Genomic DNA, 23897 nt, shown 5'->3' with positions numbered 1-23897 from the left:
ACTGGGCTCTGCTAGAGAGAAATACACAGTGTTGCCCCTTTACGAAGGCAAGGTTTTGCAGAAAGCGAATGTCTGTCTAGCAGCGAATGTAGTTCCAAGAGACAGTGAAAACCAGCTACAGCTTTCCGTGCTGGCAGCTTTCCTGTGGGCGCAATCGCTGGACGTTTCGAATTTGGCAACCGGGCTCTGCGAGAGAGAAATACACAGTGTTGCCCCTTTACCAACGAAAGCTTTTGTAGAAAGCGAATGTCTGTCTATCAGCGAATGCAGTTCCAAGGGGCAGTGAAAACCAGCTACAGCTTTCCGTGCTGGCAGCTTTCCTGTGGGCGCAATCGCTGGACGTTTCGAATTTGGCAACCGGGCTATGCGAGAGAGAAATACAGAGTCTTGCCCCTTTACCAACAAAAGATTTTGTAGAAAGCGAATGTCTGTCTATCAGCGAATGCAGTTCCAAGGGGCAGTGAAAACCAGCTACAGCTTTCCGTGCTGGCAGCTTTCCTGTGGGCGCAATCGCTGGACGTTTCGAATTTGGCAACCGGGCTCTGCGAGAGAGAAATACAGAGTCTTGCCCCTTTACCAACAAAAGATTTTGTAGAAAGCGAATGTCTGTCTATCAGCGAATGCAGTTCCAAGGGGCAGTGAAAACCAGCTACAGCTTTCCGTGCTGGCAGCTTTCCTGTGGGCGCAATCGCTGGACGTTTCGAATTTGTCAGCCGGGCTCTGCGAGAGAGAAATACACAGTGTTGCCCCTTTACGAAGGCAAGGTTTTGCAGAAAGCGAATGTCTGTCTATCAGCGAATGCAGTTCCAAGGGGCAGTGAAAACCAGCTACAGCTTTCCGTGCTGGCAGCTTTCCTGTGGGCGCAATCGCTGGACGTTTCGAATTTGGCAACCGGGCTCTGCGAGAGAGAAATACACAGTGTTGCCCCTTTACCCACGAAAGCTTTTGTAGAAAGCGAATGTCTGTCTATCAGCAAATGCAGTTCCAAGAGACAGTGAAAACCAGCTACAGCTTTCCGTGCTGGCAGCTTTCCTGTGGGCGCAATCGCTGGACGTTTCGAATTTGGCAGCCGGGCTCTGCGAGAGAGAAATACACAGTGTTGCCCCTTTACGAAGGCAAGGTTTTGCAGAAAGCGAATGTCTGTCTAGCAGCGAATGTAGTTCCAAGAGACAGTGAAAACCAGCTACAGTTTTCCGTGCTGGCAGCTTTCCTGTGGGCGCAATCGCTGGACGTTTCGAATTTGTCAGCCGGGCTCTGCGAGAGAGAAATACACAGTGTTGCCTCTTTACGAAGGCAAGGTTTTGCAGAAAGCGAATGTCTGTCTAGCAGCGAATGTAGTTCCAAGAGACAGTGAAAACCAGCTACAGCTTTCCGTGCTGGCAGCTTTCCTGTGGGCGCAATCGCTGGACGTTTCGAATTTGGCAGCCGGGCTCTGCGAGAGAGAAATACACAGTCTTGCCCCTTTACGAAGGCAAGGTTTTGCAGAAAGCGAATGTCTGTCTATTAGCGAATGTAGTTCCAAGAGACAGTGAAAACCAGCTACAGCTTTCCTTGCTGGCAGCTTTCCTGTGGGCGCAATCGCTGGACGTTTCGAATTTGTCAGCCGGGCTCTGCGAGAGAGAAATACACAGTGTTGCCCCTTTACGAAGGCAAGGTTTTGCAGAAAGCGAATGTCTGTATATCAGCGAATGCAGTTCCAAGGGGCAGTGAAAACCAGCTACAGCTTTCCGTGCTGGCAGCTTTCCTGTGGGCGCAATCGCTGGACGTTTCGAAATTGGCAACTGGGCTCTGCGAGAGAGAAATACACAGTGTTGCCCCTTTACCCACGAAAGCTTTTGTAGAAAGCGAATGTCTGTCTATCAGCGAATGCAGTTCCAAGGGGCAGTGAAAACCAGCTACAGCTTTCCGTGCTGGCAGCTTTCCTGTGGGCGCAATCGCTGGACGTTTCGAATTTGGCAACCGGGCTCTGCGAGAGAGAAATACAGAGTCTTGCCCCTTTACCAACAAAAGATTTTGTAGAAAGCGAATGTCTGTCTATCAGCGAATGCAGTTCCAAGGGGCAGTGAAAACCAGCTACAGCTTTCCGTGCTGGCAGCTTTCCTGTGGGCGCAATCGCTGGACGTTTCGAATTTGTCAGCCGGGCTCTGCGAGAGAGAAATACACAGTGTTGCCCCTTTACGAAGGCAAGGTTTTGCAGAAAGCGAATGTCTGTCTATCAGCGAATGCAGTTCCAAGGGGCAGTGAAAACCAGCTACAGCTTTCCGTGCTGGCAGCTTTCCTGTGGGCGCAATCGCTGGACGTTTCGAATTTGGCAACCGGGCTCTGCGAGAGAGAAATACACAGTGTTGCCCCTTTACCCACGAAAGCTTTTGTAGAAAGCGAATGTCTGTCTATCAGCAAATGCAGTTCCAAGAGACAGTGAAAACCAGCTACAGCTTTCCGTGCTGGCAGCTTTCCTGTGGGCGCAATCGCTGGACGTTTCGAATTTGGCAGCCGGGCTCTGCGAGAGAGAAATACACAGTGTTGCCCCTTTACGAAGGCAAGGTTTTGCAGAAAGCGAATGTCTGTCTAGCAGCGAATGTAGTTCCAAGAGACAGTGAAAACCAGCTACAGTTTTCCGTGCTGGCAGCTTTCCTGTGGGCGCAATCGCTGGACGTTTCGAATTTGTCAGCCGGGCTCTGCGAGAGAGAAATACACAGTGTTGCCTCTTTACGAAGGCAAGGTTTTGCAGAAAGCGAATGTCTGTCTAGCAGCGAATGTAGTTCCAAGAGACAGTGAAAACCAGCTACAGCTTTCCGTGCTGGCAGCTTTCCTGTGGGCGCAATCGCTGGACGTTTCGAATTTGGCAGCCGGGCTCTGCGAGAGAGAAATACACAGTCTTGCCCCTTTACGAAGGCAAGGTTTTGCAGAAAGCGAATGTCTGTCTATTAGCGAATGTAGTTCCAAGAGACAGTGAAAACCAGCTACAGCTTTCCTTGCTGGCAGCTTTCCTGTGGGCGCAATCGCTGGACGTTTCGAATTTGTCAGCCGGGCTCTGCGAGAGAGAAATACACAGTGTTGCCCCTTTACGAAGGCAAGGTTTTGCAGAAAGCGAATGTCTGTATATCAGCGAATGCAGTTCCAAGGGGCAGTGAAAACCAGCTACAGCTTTCCGTGCTGGCAGCTTTCCTGTGGGCGCAATCGCTGGACGTTTCGAAATTGGCAACTGGGCTCTGCGAGAGAGAAATACACAGTGTTGCCCCTTTACCCACGAAAGCTTTTGTAGAAAGCGAATGTCTGTCTATCAGCGAATGCAGTTCCAAGGGGCAGTGAAAACCAGCTACAGCTTTCCGTGCTGGCAGCTTTCCTGTGGGCGCAATCGCTGGACGTTTCGAATTTGGCAACCGGGCTCTGCGAGAGAGAAATACACAGTGTTGCCCCTTTACCAACGAAAGCTTTTGTATAAAGCGAATGTCTGTCTATCAGCAAATGCAGTTCCAAGAGACAGTGAAAACCAGCTACAGCTTTCTGTGCTGGCAGCTTTCCTGTGGGCGCAATCGCTGGACGTTTCGAATTTGGCAACTGGGCTCTGCGAGACAGAAATACACAGTGTTGCCCCTTTACGAAGGCAAGGTTTTGCAGAAAGCGAATGTCTGTCTAGCAGCGAATGTAGTTCCAAGAGACAGTGAAAACCAGCTACAGCTTTCCGTGCTGGCAGCTTTCCTGTGGGCGCAATCGCTGGACGTTTCGAATTTGTCAGCCGGGCTCTGCGAGAGAGAAATACACTGTGTTGCCCCTTTACCAACGAAAGCTTTTGTAGAAAGCGAATGTCTGTCTATCAGCGAATGCAGTTCCAAGGGGCAGTGAAAACCAGCTACAGCTTTCCGTGCTGGCAGCTTTCCTGTGGGCGCAATCGCTGGACGTTTCGAATTTGGCAACCGGGCTCTGCGAGAGAGAAATACACAGTCTTGCCCCTTTACCAACAAAAGATTTTGTAGAAAGCGAATGTCTGTCTATCAGCGAATGCAGTTCCAAGGGGCAGTGAAAACCAGCTACAGCATTCCGTGCTGGCAGCTTTCCTGTGGGCGCAATCGCTGGACGTTTCGAATTTGGCAGCCGGGCTCTGCGAGAGAGAAATACACAGTCTTGCCCCTTTACCAACGAAAGCTTTTGTAGAAAGCGAATGTCTGTCTATCAGCGAATGCAGTTCCAAGGGGCAGTGAAAACCAGCTACAGCTTTCCGTGCTGGCAGCTTTCCTGTGGGCGCAATCGCTGGACGTTTCGAATTTGGCAACCGGGCTCTGCGAGAGAGAAATACACAGTGTTGCCCCTGTAGCAACGAAAGCTTTTGTAGAAAGCGAATGTCTGTCTAGCAGCGAATATAGTTCCAAGAGACAGTGAAAACCAGCTACAGCTTTCCGTGCTGGCAGCTTTCCTGTGGGCGCAATCGCTGGACGTTTCGAATTTGGCAACCGGGCTCTGCGAGAGAGAAATACACAGTGTTGCCCCTTTACCAACGAAAGCTTTTGTAGAAAGCGAATGTCTGTCTATCAGCAAATGCAGTTCCAAGAGACAGTGAAAACCAGCTACAGCTTTCTGTGCTGGCAGCTTTCCTGTGGGCGCAATCGCTGGACGTTTCGAATTTGGCAACTGGGCTCTGCGAGACAGAAATACACAGTGTTGCCCCTTTACGAAGGCAAGGTTTTGCAGAAAGCGAATGTCTGTCTAGCAGCGAATGTAGTTCCAAGAGACAGTGAAAACCAGCTACAGCTTTCCGTGCTGGCAGCTTTCCTGTGGGCGCAATCGCTGGACGTTTCGAATTTGGCAACCGGGCTCTGCGAGAGAGAAATACACAGTCTTGCCCCTTTACCAACAAAAGATTTTGTAGAAAGCGAATGTCTGTCTATCAGCGAATGCAGTTCCAAGGGGCAGTGAAAACCAGCTACAGCTTTCCGTGCTGGCAGCTTTCCTGTGGGCGCAATCGCTGGACGTTTCGAATTTGGCAGCCGGGCTCTGCGAGAGAGAAATACACAGTGTTGCCCCTTTACCAACGAAAGCTTTTGTAGAAAGCGAATGTCTGTCTATCAGCGAATGCAGTTCCAAGGGGCAGTGAAAACCAGCTACAGCTTTCCGTGCTGGCAGCTTTCCTGTGGGCGCAATCGCTGGACGTTTCGAATTTGGCAACCGGGCTCTGCGAGAGAGAAATACACAGTGTTGCCCCTTTACCCACGAAAGCTTTTGTAGAAAGCGAATGTCTGTCTAGCAGCGAATGTAGTTCCAAGAGACAGTGAAAACCAGCTACAGCTTTCCGTGCTGGCAGCTTTCCTGTGGGCGCAATCGCTGGACGTTTCGAATTTGGCAGCCGGGCTCTGCGAGAGAGAAATACACAGTCTTGCCCCTTTACGAAGGCAAGGTTTTGCAGAAAGCGAATGTCTGTCTAGCAGCGAATGTAGTTCCAAGAGACAGTGAAAACCAGCTACAGCTTTCCATGCTGGCAGCTTTCCTGTGGGCGCAATCGCTGGACGTTTCGAATTTGTCAGCCGGGCTCTGCGAGAGAGAAATACACAGTGTTGCCCCTGTAGCAACGAAAGCTTTTGTAGAAAGCGAATGTCTGTCTAGCAGCGAATGTAGTTCCAAGAGACAGTGAAAACCAGCTACAGCTTTCCGTGCTGGCAGCTTTCCTGTGGGCGCAATCGCTGGACGTTTCGAATTTGGCAACCGGGCTCTGCGAGACAGAAATACACAGTGTTGCGCCTTCACCAAGCAAAGATTTTGTAGAAAGCGAATGTCTGTCTATCAGCGAATGCAGTTCCAAGGGGAAGTGAAAACCAGCTACAGCTTTCCGTGCTGGCAGCTTTCCTGTGGGCGCAATCGCTGGACGTTTCGAATTTGGCAGCCGGGCTCTGCGAGAGAGAAATACACAGTCTTGCCCCTTTACCAACGAAAGCTTTTGTAGAAAGCGAATGTCTGTCTATCAGCGAATGCAGTTCCAAGGGGCAGTGAAAACCAGCTACAGCTTTCCGTGCTGGCAGCTTTCCTGTGGGCGCAATCGCTGGAAGTTTCGAATTTGGCAACCGGGCTCTGCGAGAGAGAAATACAGTGTTGCCCCTGTAGCAACGAAAGCTTTTGTAGAAAGCGAATGTCTGTCTAGCAGCGAATATAGTTCCAAGAGACAGTGAAAACCAGCTACAGCTTTCCGTGCTGGCAGCTTTCCTGTGGGCGCAATCGCTGGACGTTTCGAATTTGGCAACCGGGCTCTGCGAGAGAGAAATACACAGTGTTGCCCCTTTACCAACGAAAGCTTTTGTAGAAAGCGAATGTCTGTCTATCAGCAAATGCAGTTCCAAGAGACAGTGAAAACCAGCTACAGCTTTCTGTGCTGGCAGCTTTCCTGTGGGCGCAATCGCTGGACGTTTCGAATTTGGCAACTGGGCTCTGCGAGACAGAAATACACAGTGTTGCCCCTTTACGAAGGCAAGGTTTTGCAGAAAGCGAATGTCTGTCTAGCAGCGAATGTAGTTCCAAGAGACAGTGAAAACCAGCTACAGCTTTCCGTGCTGGCAGCTTTCCTGTGGGCGCAATCGCTGGACGTTTCGAATTTGGCAACCGGGCTCTGCGAGAGAGAAATACACAGTCTTGCCCCTTTACCAACAAAAGATTTTGTAGAAAGCGAATGTCTGTCTATCAGCGAATGCAGTTCCAAGGGGCAGTGAAAACCAGCTACAGCTTTCCGTGCTGGCAGCTTTCCTGTGGGCTCAATCGCTGGACGTTTCGAATTTGGCAGCCGGGCTCTGCGAGAGAGAAATACACAGTGTTGCCCCTTTACGAAGGCAAGGTTTTGCAGAAAGCGAATGTCTGTCTAGCAGCAAATGTAGTTCCAAGAGACAGTGAAAACCAGCTACAGCTTTCCATGCTGGCAGCTTTCCTGTGGGCGCAATCGCTGGACGTTTCGAATTTGTCAGCCGGGCTCTGCGAGAGAGAAATACACAGTGTTGCCCCTTTACGAAGGCAAGGTTTTGCAGAAAGCGAATGTCTGTCTATCAGCGAATGCAGTTCCAAGGGGCAGTGAAAACCAGCTACAGCTTTCCGTGCTGGCAGCTTTCCTGTGGGCGCAATCGCTGGACGTTTCGAATTTGGCAACCGGGCTCTGCGAGACAGAAATACACAGTGTTGCGCCTTCACCAAGCAAAGATTTTGTAGAAAGCGAATGTCTGTCTATCAGCGAATGCAGTTCCAAGGGGAAGTGAAAACCAGCTACAGCTTTCCGTGCTGGCAGCTTTCCTGTGGGCGCAATCGCTGGACGTTTCGAATTTGGCAGCCGGGCTCTGCGAGAGAGAAATACACAGTCTTGCCCCTTTACGAAGGCAAGGTTTTGCAGAAAGCGAATGTCTGTCTATTAGCGAATGTAGTTCCAAGAGACAGTGAAAACCAGCTACAGCTTTCCTTGCTGGCAGCTTTCCTGTGGGCGCAATCGCTGGACGTTTCGAATTTGTCAGCCGGGCTCTGCGAGAGAGAAATGCACAGTGTTGCCCCTTTACGAAGGCAAGGTTTTGCAGAAAGCGAATGTCTGTCTATCAGCGAATGCAGTTCCAAGGGGCAGTGAAAACCAGCTACAGCTTTCCGTGCTGGCAGCTTTCCTGTGGGCGCAATCGCTGGACGTTTCGAATTTGGCAACTGGGCTCTGCGAGAGAGAAATACACAGTGTTGCCCCTTTACCCACGAAAGCTTTTGTAGAAAGCGAATGTCTGTCTATCAGCGAATGCAGTTCCAAGGGGCAGTGAAAACCAGCTACAGCTTTCCGTGCTGGCAGCTTTCCTGTGGGCGCAATCGCTGGACGTTTCGAATTTGGCAACCGGGCTCTGCGAGAGAGAAATACACAGTGTTGTCCCTTTACCAACAAAAGCTTTTGTAGAAAGCGAATGTCTGTCTATCAGCGAATGCAGTTCCAAGGGGCAGTGAAAACCAGCTACAGCTTTCCGTGCTGGCAGCTTTCCTGTGGGCGCAATCGCTGGACGTTTCGAATTTGGCAGCCGGGCTCTGCGAGAGAGAAATACACAGTGTTGCCCCTTTAGCAACGAAAGCTTTTGTAGAAAGCGAATGTCTGTCTATCAGCGAATGCAGTTCCAAGGGGCAGTGAAAACCAGCTACAGCTTTCCGTGCTGGCAGCTTTCCTGTGGGCGCAATCGCTGGACGTTTCGAATTTGGCAACCGGGCTCTGCGAGACAGAAATACACAGTGTTGCCCCTTCACCAAGCAAAGATTTTGTAGAAAGCGAATGTCTGTCTATCAGCGAATGCAGTTCCAAGGGGCAGTGAAAACCAGCTACAGCTTTCCGTGCTGGCAGCTTTCCTGTGGGCGCAATCGCTGGACGTTTCGAATTTGGCAACTGGGCTCTGCGAGAGAGAAATACACAGTGTTGCCCCTTTACCCACGAAAGCTTTTGTAGAAAGCGAATGTCTGTCTATCAGCGAATGCAGTTCCAAGGGGCAGTGAAAACCAGCTACAGCTTTCCGTGCTGGCAGCTTTCCTGTGGGCGCAATCGCTGGACGTTTCGAATTTGGCAACCGGGCTCTGCGAGAGAGAAATACACAGTGTTGCCCCTTTACGAAGGCAAGGTTTTGCAGAAAGCGAATGTCTGTCTATCAGCGAATGCAGTTCCAAGGGGCAGTGAAAACCAGCTACAGCTTTCCGTGCTGGCAGCTTTCCTGTGGGCGCAATCGCTGGACGTTTCGAATTTGGCAGCCGGGCTCTGCGAGAGAGAAATACACAGTCTTGCCCCTTTACGAAGGCAAGGTTTTGCAGAAAGCGAATGTCTGTCTATTAGCGAATGTAGTTCCAAGAGACAGTGAAAACCAGCTACAGCTTTCCTTGCTGGCAGCTTTCCTGTGGGCGCAATCGCTGGACGTTTCGAATTTGTCAGCCGGGCTCTGCGAGAGAGAAATACACAGTGTTGCCCCTTTACGAAGGCAAGGTTTTGCAGAAAGCGAATGTCTGTCTATCAGCGAATGCAGTTCCAAGGGGCAGTGAAAACCAGCTACAGCTTTCCGTGCTGGCAGCTTTCCTGTGGGCGCAATCGCTGGACGTTTCGAATTTGGCAACTGGGCTCTGCGAGAGAGAAATACACAGTGTTGCCCCTTTACCCACGAAAGCTTTTGTAGAAAGCGAATGTCTGTCTATCAGCGAATGCAGTTCCAAGGGGCAGTGAAAACCAGCTACAGCTTTCCGTGCTGGCAGCTTTCCTGTGGGCGCAATCGCTGGACGTTTCGAATTTGGCAACCGGGCTCTGCGAGAGAGAAATACACAGTGTTGCCCCTTTACCAACGAAAGCTTTTGTATAAAGCGAATGTCTGTCTATCAGCAAATGCAGTTCCAAGAGACAGTGAAAACCAGCTAGAGCTTTCTGTGCTGGCAGCTTTCCTGTGGGCGCAATCGCTGGATGTTTCGAATTTGGCAACTGGGCTCTGCGAGACAGAAATACACAGTGTTGCCCCTTTACGAAGGCAAGGTTTTGCAGAAAGCGAATGTCTGTCTAGCAGCGAATGTAGTTCCAAGAGACAGTGAAAACCAGCTACAGCTTTCCGTGCTGGCAGCTTTCCTGTGGGCGCAATCGCTGGACGTTTCGAATTTGGCAACCGGGCTCTGCGAGAGAGAAATACACTGTGTTGCCCCTTTACCAACGAAAGCTTTTGTAGAAAGCGAATGTCTGTCTATCAGCGAATGCAGTTCCAAGGGGCAGTGAAAACCAGCTACAGCTTTCCGTGCTGGCAGCTTTCCTGTGGGCGCAATCGCTGGACGTTTCGAATTTGGCAACCGGGCTCTGCGAGAGAGAAATACACAGTCTTGCCCCTTTACCAACAAAAGATTTTGTAGAAAGCGAATGTCTGTCTATCAGCGAATGCAGTTCCAAGGGGCAGTGAAAACCAGCTACAGCTTTCCGTGCTGGCAGCTTTCCTGTGGGCGCAATCGCTGGACGTTTCGAATTTGGCAGCCGGGCTCTGCGAGAGAGAAATACACAGTCTTGCCCCTTTACGAAGGCAAGGTTTTGCAGAAAGCGAATGTCTGTCTATTAGCGAATGTAGTTCCAAGAGACAGTGAAAACCAGCTACAGCTTTCCTTGCTGGCAGCTTTCCTGTGGGCGCAATCGCTGGACGTTTCGAATTTGTCAGCCGGGCTCTGCGAGAGAGAAATACACAGTGTTGCCCCTTTACGAAGGCAAGGTTTTGCAGAAAGCGAATGTCTGTCTATCAGCGAATGCAGTTCCAAGGGGCAGTGAAAACCAGCTACAGCTTTCCGTGCTGGCAGCTTTCCTGTGGGCGCAATCGCTGGACGTTTCGAATTTGGCAACCGGGCTCTGCGAGACAGAAATACACAGTGTTGCCCCTTTACCAACGAAAGCTTTTGTATAAAGCGAATGTCTGTCTATCAGCAAATGCAGTTCCAAGAGACAGTGAAAACCAGCTAGAGCTTTCTGTGCTGGCAGCTTTCCTGTGGGCGCAATCGCTGGACGTTTCGAATTTGGCAACTGGGCTCTGCGAGACAGAAATACACAGTGTTGCCCCTTTACGAAGGCAAGGTTTTGCAGAAAGCGAATGTCTGTCTAGCAGCGAATGTAGTTCCAAGAGACAGTGAAAACCAGCTACAGCTTTCCGTGCTGGCAGCTTTCCTGTGGGCGCAATCGCTGGACGTTTCGAATTTGTCAGCCGGGCTCTGCGAGAGAGAAATACACAGTGTTGCCCCTTTACGAAGGCAAGGTTTTGCAGAAAGCGAATGTCTGTCTATCAGCGAATGCAGTTCCAAGGGGCAGTGAAAACCAGCTACAGCTTTCCGTGCTGGCAGCTTTCCTGTGGGCGCAATCGCTGGACGTTTCGAATTTGGCAACCGGGCTCTGCGAGACAGAAATACACAGTGTTGCCCCTTTACGAAGGCAAGGTTTTGCAGAAAGCGAATGTCTGTCTATCAGCGAATGCAGTTCCAAGGGGCAGTGAAAACCAGCTACAGCTTTCCGTGCTGGCAGCTTTCCTGTGGGCGCAATCGCTGGACGTTTCGAATTTGGCAACTGGGCTCTGCGAGAGAGAAATACACAGTGTTGCCCCTTTACCCACGAAAGCTTTTGTAGAAAGCGAATGTCTGTCTATCAGCGAATGCAGTTCCAAGGGGCAGTGAAAACCAGCTACAGCTTTCCGTGCTGGCAGCTTTCCTGTGGGCGCAATCGCTGGACGTTTCGAATTTGGCAACCGGGCTCTGCGAGAGAGAAATACACAGTGTTGCCCCTGTAGCAACGAAAGCTTTTGTAGAAAGCGAATGTCTGTCTATCAGCGAATGCAGTTCCAAGGGGCAGTGAAAACCAGCTACAGCTTTCCTTGCTGGCAGCTTTCCTGTGGGCGCAATCGCTGGACGTTTCGAATTTGTCAGCCGGGCTCTGCGAGAGAGAAATACACAGTGTTGCCCCTTTACGAAGGCAAGGTTTTGCAGAAAGCGAATGTCTGTCTATCAGCGAATGCAGTTCCAAGGGGCAGTGAAAACCAGCTACAGCTTTCCGTGCTGGCAGCTTTCCTGTGGGCGCAATCGCTGGACGTTTCGAATTTGGCAACTGGGCTCTGCGAGAGAGAAATACACAGTGTTGCCCCTTTACCCACGAAAGCTTTTGTAGAAAGCGAATGTCTGTCTATCAGCGAATGCAGTTCCAAGGGGCAGTGAAAACCAGCTACAGCTTTCCGTGCTGGCAGCTTTCCTGTGGGCGCAATCGCTGGACGTTTCGAATTTGGCAACCGGGCTCTGCGAGAGAGAAATACACAGTGTTGCCCCTTTACGAAGGCAAGGTTTTGCAGAAAGCGAATGTCTGTCTATCAGCGAATGCAGTTCCAAGGGGCAGTGAAAACCAGCTACAGCTTTCCGTGCTGGCAGCTTTCCTGTGGGCGCAATCGCTGGACGTTTCGAATTTGGCAACCGGGCTCTGCGAGACAGAAATACACAGTGTTGCCCCTGTAGCAACGAAAGCTTTTGTAGAAAGCGAATGTCTGTCTATCAGCGAATGCAGTTCCAAGGGGCAGTGAAAACCAGCTACAGCTTTCCGTGCTGGCAGCTTTCCTGTGGGCGCAATCGCTGGACGTTTCGAATTTGGCAGCCGGGCTCTGCGAGAGAGAAATACACAGTCTTGCCCCTTTACGAAGGCAAGGTTTTGCAGAAAGCGAATGTCTGTCTATTAGCGAATGTAGTTCCAAGAGACAGTGAAAACCAGCTACAGCTTTCCTTGCTGGCAGCTTTCCTGTGGGCGCAATCGCTGGACGTTTCGAATTTGTCAGCCGGGCTCTGCGAGAGAGAAATACACAGTGTTGCCCCTTCACGAAGGCAAGGTTTTGCAGAAAGCGAATGTCTGTCTATCAGCGAATGCAGTTCCAAGGGGCAGTGAAAACCAGCTTCAGCTTTCCGTGCTGGCAGCTTTCCTGTGGGCGCAATCGCTGGACGTTTCGAATTTGGCAACTGGGCTCTGCGAGAGAGAAATACACAGTGTTGCCCCTTTACCCACGAAAGCTTTTGTAGAAAGCGAATGTCTGTCTATCAGCGAATGCAGTTCCAAGGGGCAGTGAAAACCAGCTACAGCTTTCCGTGCTGGCAGCTTTCCTGTGGGCGCAATCGCTGGACGTTTCGAATTTGGCAACCGGGCTCTGCGAGAGAGAAATACAAAGTGTTGTCCCTTTACCAACAAAAGCTTTTGTAGAAAGCGAATGTCTGTCTATCAGCGAATGCAGTTCCAAGGGGCAGTGAAAACCAGCTACAGCTTTCCGTGCTGGCAGCTTTCCTGTGGGCGCAATCGCTGGACGTTTCGAATTTGGCAACCGGGCTCTGCGAGAGAGAAATACACAGTGTTGCCCCTTTACCAACGAAAGCTTTTGTATAAAGCGAATGTCTGTCTATCAGCAAATGCAGTTCCAAGAGACAGTGAAAACCAGCTAGAGCTTTCTGTGCTGGCAGCTTTCCTGTGGGCGCAATCGCTGGACGTTTCGAATTTGGCAACTGGGCTCTGCGAGACAGAAATACACAGTGTTGCCCCTTTACGAAGGCAAGGTTTTGCAGAAAGCGAATGTCTGTCTAGCAGCGAATGTAGTTCCAAGAGACAGTGAAAACCAGCTACAGCTTTCCGTGCTGGCAGCTTTCCTGTGGGCGCAATCGCTGGACGTTTCGAATTTGTCAGCCGGGCTCTGCGAGAGAGAAATACACTGTGTTGCCCCTTTACCAACGAAAGCTTTTGTAGAAAGCGAATGTCTGTCTATCAGCGAATGCAGTTCCAAGGGGCAGTGAAAACCAGCTACAGCTTTCCGTGCTGGCAGCTTTCCTGTGGGCGCAATCGCTGGACGTTTCGAATTTGGCAACCGGGCTCTGCGAGAGAGAAATACACAGTCTTGCCCCTTTACCAACAAAAGATTTTGTAGAAAGCGAATGTCTGTCTATCAGCGAATGCAGTTCCAAGGGGCAGTGAAAACCAGCTACAGCTTTCCGTGCTGGCAGCTTTCCTGTGGGCGCAATCGCTGGACGTTTCGAATTTGGCAGCCGGGCTCTGCGAGAGAGAAATACACAGTGTTGCCCCTTTACCAACGAAAGCGTTTGTAGAAAGCGAATGTCTGTCTATCAGCGAATGCAGTTCCAAGGGGCAGTGAAAACCAGCTACAGCTTTCCGTGCTGGCAGCTTTCCTGTGGGCGCAATCGCTGGACGTTTCGAATTTGGCAACCGGGCTCTGCGAGAGAGAAATACACAGTGTTGCCCCTGTAGCAACGAAAGCTTTTGTAGAAAGCGAATGTCTGTCTAGCAGCGAATGTAGTTCCAAGAGACAGTGAAAACCAGCTACAGCTTTCCGTGCTGGCAGCTTTCCTGTGGGCGCAATCGCTGGACGTTTCGAATTTGGCAGCCGGGCTCTGCGAGAGAGAAATACACAGTGTTGCCCCTTTACCAACGAAAGCTTTTGTAGAAAGCGAATGTCTGTCTATCAGCGAATGCAGTTCCAAGGGGCAGTGAAAACCAGCTACAGTTTTCCGTGCTGGCAGCTTTCCTGTGGGCGCAATCGCTGGACGTTTCGAATTTGTCAGCCGGGCTCTGCGAGAGAGAAATAGACAGTGTTACCTCTTTACGAAGGCAAGGTTTTGCAGAAAGCGAATGTCTGTCTAGCAGCGAATGTAGTTCCAAGAGACAGTGAAAACCAGCTACAGCTTTCCGTGCTGGCAGCTTTCCTGTGGGCGCAATCGCTGGACGTTTCGAATTTGGCAACCGGGCTCTGCGAGAGAGAAATACACTGTCTTGCCCCTGTACCAACGAAAGCTTTTGTAGAAAGCGAATGTCTGTCTATCAGCGAATGCAGTTCCAAGGGGCAGTGAAAACCAGCTACAGCTTTCCGTGCTGGCAGCTTTCCTGTGGGCGCAATCGCTGGACGTTTCGAATTTGGCAACCGGGCTCTGCGAGAGAGAAATACACAGTGTTGCCCCTTTACCAACGAAAGCTTTTGTAGAAAGCGAATGTCTGTCTATCAGCAAATGCAGTTCCAAGAGACAGTGAAAACCAGCTACAGCTTTCTGTGCTGGCAGCTTTCCTGTGGGCGCAATCGCTGGACGTTTCGAATTTGGCAACTGGGCTCTGCTAGAGAGAAATACACAGTGTTGCCCCTTTACGAAGGCAAGGTTTTGCAGAAAGCGAATGTCTGTCTAGCAGCGAATGTAGTTCCAAGAGACAGTGAAAACCAGCTACAGCTTTCCGTGCTGGCAGCTTTCCTGTGGGCGCAATCGCTGGACGTTTCGAATTTGGCAACCGGGCTCTGCCAGAGAGAAATACACTGTGTTGCCCCTGTACCAACGAAAGCTTTTGTAGAAAGCGAATGTCTGTCTATCAGCGAATGCAGTTCCAAGGGGCAGTGAAAACCAGCTACAGCTTTCCGTGCTGGCAGCTTTCCTGTGGGCGCAATCGCTGGACGTTTCGAATTTGGCAACCGGGCTCTGCGAGAGAGAAATACAGAGTCTTGCCCCTTTACCAACAAAAGATTTTGTAGAAAGCGAATGTCTGTCTATCAGCGAATGCAGTTCCAAGGGGCAGTGAAAACCAGCTACAGCTTTCCGTGCTGGCAGCTTTCCTGTGGGCGCAATCGCTGGACGTTTCGAATTTGGCAACCGGGCTCTGCGAGAGAGAAATACAGAGTCTTGCCCCTTTACCAACAAAAGATTTTGTAGAAAGCGAATGTCTGTCTATCAGCGAATGCAGTTCCAAGGGGCAGTGAAAACCAGCTACAGCTTTCCGTGCTGGCAGCTTTCCTGTGGGCGCAATCGCTGGACGTTTCGAATTTGTCAGCCGGGCTCTGCGAGAGAGAAATACACAGTGTTGCCCTTTTACGAAGGCAAGGTTTTGCAGAAAGCGAATGTCTGTCTATCAGCGAATGCAGTTCCAAGGGGCAGTGAAAACCAGCTACAGCTTTCCGTGCTGGCAGCTTTCCTGTGGGCGCAATCGCTGGACGTTTCGAATTTGGCAACCGGGCTATGCGAGAGAGAAATACACAGTGTTGCCCCTTTACCCACGAAAGCTTTTGTAGAAAGCGAATGTCTGTCTATCAGCAAATGCAGTTCCAAGAGACAGTGAAAACCAGCTACAGCTTTCTGTGCTGGCAGCTTTCCTGTGGGCGCAATCGCTGGACGTTTCGAATTTGGCAACCGGGCTCTGCGAGAGAGAAATACACAGTGTTGCCCCTTTACGAAGGCAAGGTTTTGCAGAAAGCGAATGTCTGTCTAGCAGCGAATGTAGTTCCAAGAGACAGTGAAAACCAGCTACAGTTTTCCGTGCTGGCAGCTTTCCTGTGGGCGCAATCACTGGACGTTTCGAATTTGTCAGCCGGGCTCTGCGAGAGAGCAATAGACAGTGTTACCTCTTTACGAAGGCAAGGTTTTGCAGAAAGCGAATGTCTGTCTAGCAGCGAATGTAGTTCCAAGAGACAGTGAAAACCAGCTACAGCTTTCCGTGCTGGCAGCTTTCCTGTGGGCGCAATCGCTGGACGTTTCGAATTTGGCAACCGGGCTCTGCGAGAGAGAAATACACAGTGTTGCCCCTTTACCCACGAAAGATTTTGTAGAAAGCGAATGTCTGTCTATCAGCGAATGCAGTTCCAAAGGGGCAGTGAAAACCAGCTACAGCTTTCCGTGCTGGCAGCTTTCCTGTGGGCGCAATCGCTGGACGTTTCGAATTTGGCAGCCGGGCTCTGCGAGAGAGAAATACACAGTCTTGCCCCTTTACGAAGGCAAGGTTTTGCAGAAAGCGAATGTCTGTCTATTAGCGAATGTAGTTCCAAGAGACAGTGAAAACCAGCTACAGCTTTCCTTGCTGGCAGCTTTCCTGTGGGCGCAATCGCTGGACGTTTCGAATTTGTCAGCCGGGCTCTGCGAGAGAGAAATACACAGTGTTGCCCCTTTACCAACGAAAGCTTTTGTATAAAGCGAATGTCTGTCTATCAGCAAATGCAGTTCCAAGAGACAGTGAAAACCAGCTACAGCTTTCTGTGCTGGCAGCTTTCCTGTGGGCGCAATCGCTGGACGTTTCGAATTTGGCAACTGGGCTCTGCGAGACAGAAATACACAGTGTTGCCCCTTTACGAAGGCAAGGTTTTGCAGAAAGCGAATGTCTGTCTAGCAGCGAATGTAGTTCCAAGAGACAGTGAAAACCAGCTACAGCTTTCCGTGCTGGCAGCTTTCCTGTGGGCGCAATCGCTGGACGTTTCGAATTTGGCAACCGGGCTCTGCGAGAGAGAAATACACTGTGTTGCCCCTTTACCAACGAAAGCTTTTGTAGAAAGCGAATGTCTGTCTATCAGCGAATGCAGTTCCAAGGGGCAGTGAAAACCAGCTACAGCTTTCCGTGCTGGCAGCTTTCCTGTGGGCGCAATCGCTGGACGTTTCGAATTTGGCAACCGGGCTCTGCGAGAGAGATACACAGTCTTGCCCCTTTACCAACAAAAGATTTTGTAGAAAGCGAATGTCTGTCTATCAGCGAATGCAGTTCCAAGGGGCAGTGAAAACCAGCTACAGCTTTCCGTGCTGGCAGCTTTCCTGTGGGCGCAATCGCTGGACGTTTCGAATTTGGCAGCCGGGCTCTGCGAGAGAGAAATACACAGTCTTGCCCCTTTACCAACGAAAGCTTTTGTAGAAAGCGAATGTCTGTCTATCAGCGAATGCAGTTCCAAGGGGCAGTGAAAACCAGCTACAGCTTTCCGTGCTGGCAGCTTTCCTGTGGGCGCAATCGCTGGACGTTTCGAATTTGGCAACCGGGCTCTGCGAGAGAGAAATACACAGTGTTGCCCCTGTAGCAACGAAAGCTTTTGTAGAAAGCGAATGTCTGTCTAGCAGCGAATGTAGTTCCAAGAGACAGTGAAAACCAGCTACAGCTTTCCGTGCTGGCAGCTTTCCTGTGGGCGCAATCGCTGGACGTTTCGAATTTGGCAACCGGGCTCTGCGAGAGAGAAATACAAAGTGTTGCCCCTTTACCAACGAAAGCTTTTGTAGAAAGCGAATGTCTGTCTATCAGCGAATGCAGTTCCAAGGGGCAGTGAAAACCAGCTACAGTTTTCCGTGCTGGCAGCTTTCCTGTGGGCGCAATCGCTGGACGTTTCGAATTTGGCAACCGGGCTCTGCGAGAGAGAAATACAGAGTCTTGCCCCTTTACCAACAAAAGATTTTGTAGAAAGCGAATGTCTGTCTATCAGCGAATGCAGTTCCAAGGGGCAGTGAAAACCAGCTACAGCTTTCCGTGCTGGCAGCTTTCCTGTGGGCGCAATCGCTGGACGTTTCGAATTTGTCAGCCGGGCTCTGCGAGAGAGAAATACACAGTGTTGCCCCTTTACGAAGGCAAGGTTTTGCAGAAAGCGAATGTCTGTCTATCAGCGAATGCAGTTCCAAGGGGCAGTGAAAACCAGCTACAGCTTTCCGTGCTGGCAGCTTTCCTGTGGGCGCAATCGCTGGACGTTTCGAATTTGGCAACTGGGCTCTGCGAGACAGAAATACACAGTGTTGCCCCTTTACGAAGGCAAGGTTTTGCAGAAAGCGAATGTCTGTCTAGCAGCGAATGTAGTTCCAAGAGACAGTGAAAACCAGCTACAGCTTTCCGTGCTGGCAGCTTTCCTGTGGGCGCAATCGCTGGACGTTTCGAATTTGGCAACCGGGCTCTGCGAGAGAGAAATACACAGTCTTGCCCCTTTACCAACAAAAGATTTTGTAGAAAGCGAATGTCTGTCTATCAGCGAATGCAGTTCCAAGGGGCAGTGAAAACCAGCTACAGCTTTCCGTGCTGGCAGCTTTCCTGTGGGCGCAATCGCTGGACGTTTCGAATTTGGCAGCCGGGCTCTGCGAGAGAGAAATACACAGTGTTGCCCCTTTACCCACGAAAGCTTTTGTAGAAAGCGAATGTCTGTCTATCAGCGAATGCAGTTCCAAGGGGCAGTGAAAACCAGCTACAGCTTTCCGTGCTGGCAGCTTTCCTGTGGGCGCAATCGCTGGACGTTTCGAATTTGGCAACCGGGCTCTGCGAGAGAGAAATACACAGTGTTGCCCCTTTACCCACGAAAGCTTTTGTAGAAAGCGAATGTCTGTCTAGCAGCGAATGTAGTTCCAAGAGACAGTGAAAACCAGCTACAGCTTTCCGTGCTGGCAGCTTTCCTGTGGGCGCAATCGCTGGACGTTTCGAATTTGGCAGCCGGGCTCTGCGAGAGAGAAATACACAGTCTTGCCCCTTTACGAAGGCAAGGTTTTGCAGAAAGCGAATGTCTGTCTATTAGCGAATGTAGTTCCAAGAGACAGTGAAAACCAGCTACAGCTTTCCTTGCTGGCAGCTTTCCTGTGGGCGCAATCGCTGGACGTTTCGAATTTGTCAGCCGGGCTCTGCGAGAGAGAAATACACAGTGTTGCCCCTTTACGAAGGCAAGGTTTTGCAGAAAGCGAATGTCTGTCTATCAGCGAATGCAGTTCCAAGGGGCAGTGAAAACCAGCTACAGCTTTCCGTGCTGGCAGCTTTCCTGTGGGCGCAATCGCTGGACGTTTCGAATTTGGCAACTGGGCTCTGCGAGAGAGAAATACACAGTGTTGCCCTTTACCCACGAAAGCTTTTGTAGAAAGCGAATGTCTGTCTATCAGCGAATGCAGTTCCAAGGGGCAGTGAAAACCAGCTACAGCTTTCCGTGCTGGCAGCTTTCCTGTGGGCGCAATCGCTGGACGTTTCGAATTTGGCATCCGGGCTCTGCGAGAGAGAAATACACAGTGTTGTCCCTTTACCAACAAAAGCTTTTGTAGAAAGCGAATGTCTGTCTATCAGCGAATGCAGTTCCAAGGGGCAGTGAAAACCAGCTACAGCTTTCCGTGCTGGCAGCTTTCCTGTGGGCGCAATCGCTGGACGTTTCGAATTTGGCAGCCGGGCTCTGCGAGAGAGAAATACACAGTCTTGCCCCTTTACCAACGAAAGCTTTTGTAGAAAGCGAATGTCTGTCTATCAGCGAATGCAGTTCCAAGGGGCAGTGAAAACCAGCTACAGCTTTCCGTGCGGGCAGCTTTCCTGTGGGCGCAATCGCTGGACGTTTCGAATTTGGCAACCGGGCTCTGCGAGACAGAAATACACAGTGTTGCCCCTTCACCAAGCAAAGATTTTGTAGAAAGCGAATGTCTGTCTATCAGCGAATGCAGTTCCAAGGGGCAGTGAAAACCAGCTACAGCTTTCCGTGCTGGCAGCTTTCCTGTGGGCGCAATCGCTGGACGTTTCGAATTTGGCAACTGGGCTCTGCGAGAGAGAAATACACAGTGTTGCCCCTTTACCCACGAAAGCTTTTGTAGAAAGCGAATGTCTGTCTATCAGCGAATGCAGTTCCAAGGGGCAGTGAAAACCAGCTACAGCTTTCCGTGCTGGCAGCTTTCCTGTGGGCGCAATCGCTGGACGTTTCGAATTTGGCAACCGGGCTCTGCGAGAGAGAAATACACAGTGTTGTCCCTTTACCAACAAAAGCTTTTGTAGAAAGCGAATGTCTGTCTATCAGCGAATGCAGTTCCAAGGGGCAGTGAAAACCAGCTACAGCTTTCCGTGCTGGCAGCTTTCCTGTGGGCGCAATCGCTGGACGTTTCGAATTTGGCAACCGGGCTCTGCGAGAGAGAAATACACAGTGTTGCCCCTTTACCAACGAAAGCTTTTGTAGAAAGCGAATGTCTGTCTATCAGCGAATGCAGTTCCAAGAGACAGTGAAAACCAGCTACAGCTTTCCGTGCTGGCAGCTTTCCTGTGGGCGCAATCGCTGGACGTTTCGAATTTGGCAGCCGGGCTCTGCGAGAGAGAAATACACAGTGTTGCCCCTTTACGAAGGCAAGGTTTTGCAGAAAGCGAATGTCTGTCTATCAGCGAATGCAGTTCCAAGGGGCAGTGAAAACCAGCTACAGCTTTCCGTGCTGGCAGCTTTCCTGTGGGCGCAATCGCTGGACGTTTCGAAATTGGCAACTGGGCTCTGCGAGAGAGAAATACACAGTGTTGCCCCTTTACCCACGAAAGCTTTTGTAGAAAGCGAATGTCTGTCTATCAGCGAATGCAGTTCCAAGGGGCAGTGAAAACCAGCTACAGCTTTCCGTGCTGGCAGCTTTCCTGTGGGCGCAATCGCTGGACGTTTCGAATTTGGCAACCGGGCTCTGCGAGAGAGAAATACACAGTCTTGCCCCTTTACCAACGAAAGCTTTTGTATAAAGCGAATGTCTGTCTATCAGCGAATGCAGTTCCAAGGGGCAGTGAAAACCAGCTACAGCTTTCCGTGCTGGCAGCTTTCCTGTGGGCGCAATCGCTGGACGTTTCGAATTTGGCAGCCGGGCTCTGCGAGAGAGAAATACACAGTCTTGCCCCTTTACCAACGAAAGCTTTTGTAGAAAGCGAATGTCTGTCTATCAGCGAATGCAGTTCCAAGGGGCAGTGAAAACCAGCTACAGCTTTCCGTGCTGGCAGCTTTCCTGTGGGCGCAATCGCTGGACGTTTCGAATTTGGCAACCGGGCTCTGCGAGAGAGAAATACACAGTGTTGCCCCTGTAGCAACGAAAGCTTTTGTAGAAAGCGAATGTCTGTCTAGCAGCGAATATAGTTCCAAGAGACAGTGAAAACCAGCTACAGCTTTCCGTGCTGGCAGCTTTCCTGTGGGCGCAATCGCTGGACGTTTCGAATTTGGCAACCGGGCTCTGCGAGAGAGAAATACACAGTGTTGCCCCTTTACCAACGAAAGCTTTTGTAGAAAGCGAATGTCTGTCTATCAGCAAATGCAGTTCCAAGAGACAGTGAAAACCAGCTACAGCTTTCTGTGCTGGCAGCTTTCCTGTGGGCGCAATCGCTGGACGTTTCGAATTTGGCAACTGGGCTCTGCGAGACAGAAATACACAGTATTGCCCCTTTACGAAGGCAAGGTTTTGCAGAAAGCGAATGTCTGTCTAGCAGCGAATGTAGTTCCAAGAGACAGTGAAAACCAGCTACAGCTTTCCGTGCTGGCAGCTTTCCTGTGGGCGCAATCGCTGGACGTTTCGAATTTGGCAACCGGGCTCTGCGAGAGAGAAATACACAGTCTTGCCCCTTTACCAACAAAAGATTTTGTAGAAAGCGAATGTCTGTCTATCAGCGAATGCAGTTCCAAGGGGCAGTGAAAACCAGCTACAGCTTTCCGTGCTGGCAGCTTTCCTGTGGGCGCAATCGCTGGACGTTTCGAATTTGGCAGCCGGGCTCTGCGAGAGAGAAATACACAGTGTTGCCCCTTTACCAACGAAAGCTTTTGTAGAAAGCGAATGTCTGTCTATCAGCGAATGCAGTTCCAAGGGGCAGTGAAAACCAGCTACAGCTTTCCGTGCTGGCAGCTTTCCTGTGGGCGCAATCGCTGGACGTTTCGAATTTGGCAACCGGGCTCTGCGAGAGAGAAATACACAGTGTTGCCCCTTTACCCACGAAAGCTTTTGTAGAAAGCGAATGTCTGTCTATCAGCGAATGTAGTTCCAAGAGACAGTGAAAACCAGCTACAGCTTTCCGTGCTGGCAGCTTTCCTGTGGGCGCAATCGCTGGACGTTTCGAATTTGGCAGCCGGGCTCTGCGAGAGAGAAATACACAGTCTTGCCCCTTTACGAAGGCAAGGTTTTGCAGAAAGCGAATGTCTGTCTATCAGCGAATGCAGTTCCAAGGGGCAGTGAAAACCAGCTACAGCTTTCCGTGCTGGCAGCTTTCCTGTGGGCGCAATCGCTGGACGTTTCGAATTTGGCAACCGGGCTCTGCGAGACAGAAATACACAGTGTTGCCCCTGTAGCAACGAAAGCTTTTGTAGAAAGCGAATGTCTGTCTAGCAGCGAATGTAGTTCCAAGAGACAGTGAAAACCAGCTACAGCTTTCCGTGCTGGCAGCTTTCCTGTGGGCGCAATCGCTGGACGTTTCGAATTTGGCAACCGGGCTCTGCGAGACAGAAATACACAGTGTTGCGCCTTCACCAAGCAAAGATTTTGTAGAAAGCGAATGTCTGTCTATCAGCGAATGCAGTTCCAAGGGGAAGTGAAAACCAGCTACAGCTTTCCGTGCTGGCAGCTTTCCTGTGGGCGCAATCGCTGGACGTTTCGAATTTGGCAGCCGGGCTCTGCGAGAGAGAAATACACAGTCTTGCCCCTTTACGAAGGCAAGGTTTTGCAGAAAGCGAATGTCTGTCTATTAGCGAATGTAGTTCCAAGAGACAGTGAAAACCAGCTACAGCTTTCCTTGCTGGCAGCTTTCCTGTGGGCGCAATCGCTGGACGTTTCGAATTTGTCAGCCGGGCTCTGCGAGAGAGAAATACACAGTGTTGCCCCTTTACGAAGGCAAGGTTTTGCAGAAAGCGAATGTCTGTCTATCAGCGAATGCAGTTCCAAGGGGCAGTGAAAACCAGCTACAGCTTTCCGTGCTGGCAGCTTTCCTGTGGGCGCAATCGCTGGACGTTTCGAATTTGGCAACTGGGCTCTGCGAGAGAGAAATACACAGTGTTGCCCCTTTACCCACGAAAGCTTTTGTAGAAAGCGAATGTCTGTCTATCAGCGAATGCAGTTCCAAGGGGCAGTGAAAACCAGCTACAGCTTTCCGTGCTGGCAGCTTTCCTGTGGGCGCAATCGCTGGACGTTTCGAATTTGGCAACCGGGCTCTGCGAGAGAGAAATACACAGTGTTGTCCCTTTACCAACAAAAGCTTTTGTAGAAAGCGAATGTCTGTCTATCAGCGAATGCAGTTCCAAGGGGCAGTGAAAACCAGCTACAGCTTTCCGTGCTGGCAGCTTTCCTGTGGGCGCAATCGCTGGACGTTTCGAATTTGGCAGCCGGGCTCTGCGAGAGAGAAATACACAGTGTTGCCCCTTTACCAACGAAAGCTTTTGTAGAAAGCGAATGTCTGTCTATCAGCGAATGCAGTTCCAAGGGGCAGTGAAAACCAGCTACAGCTTTCCGTGCTGGCAGCTTTCCTGTGGGCGCAATCGCTGGACGTTTCGAATTTGGCAACCGGGCTCTGCGAGACAGAAATACACAGTGTTGCCCCTTCAACAAGCAAAGATTTTGTAGAAAGCGAATGTCTGTCTATCAGCGAATGCAGTTCCAAGGGGCAGTGAAAACCAGCTACAGCTTTCCGTGCTGGCAGCTTTCCTGTGGGCGCAATCGCTGGACGTTTCGAATTTGGCAACTGGGCTCTGCGAGAGAGAAATACACAGTGTTGCCCCTTTACCCACGAAAGCTTTTGTAGAAAGCGAATGTCTGTCTATCAGCGAATGCAGTTCCAAGGGGCAGTGAAAACCAGCTACAGCTTTCCGTGCTGGCAGCTTTCCTGTGGGCGCAATCGCTGGACGTTTCGAATTTGGCAACCGGGCTCTGCGAGAGAGAAATACACAGTGTTGTCCCTTTAACAACAA

This window comes from Mycteria americana, chromosome 8 (genome assembly GCF_035582795.1).
Source record: "Mycteria americana isolate JAX WOST 10 ecotype Jacksonville Zoo and Gardens chromosome 8, USCA_MyAme_1.0, whole genome shotgun sequence".
Taxonomy (NCBI): Eukaryota; Metazoa; Chordata; class Aves; order Ciconiiformes; family Ciconiidae; genus Mycteria; species Mycteria americana.
Note: the sequence above shows the minus strand (reverse complement) of the source record.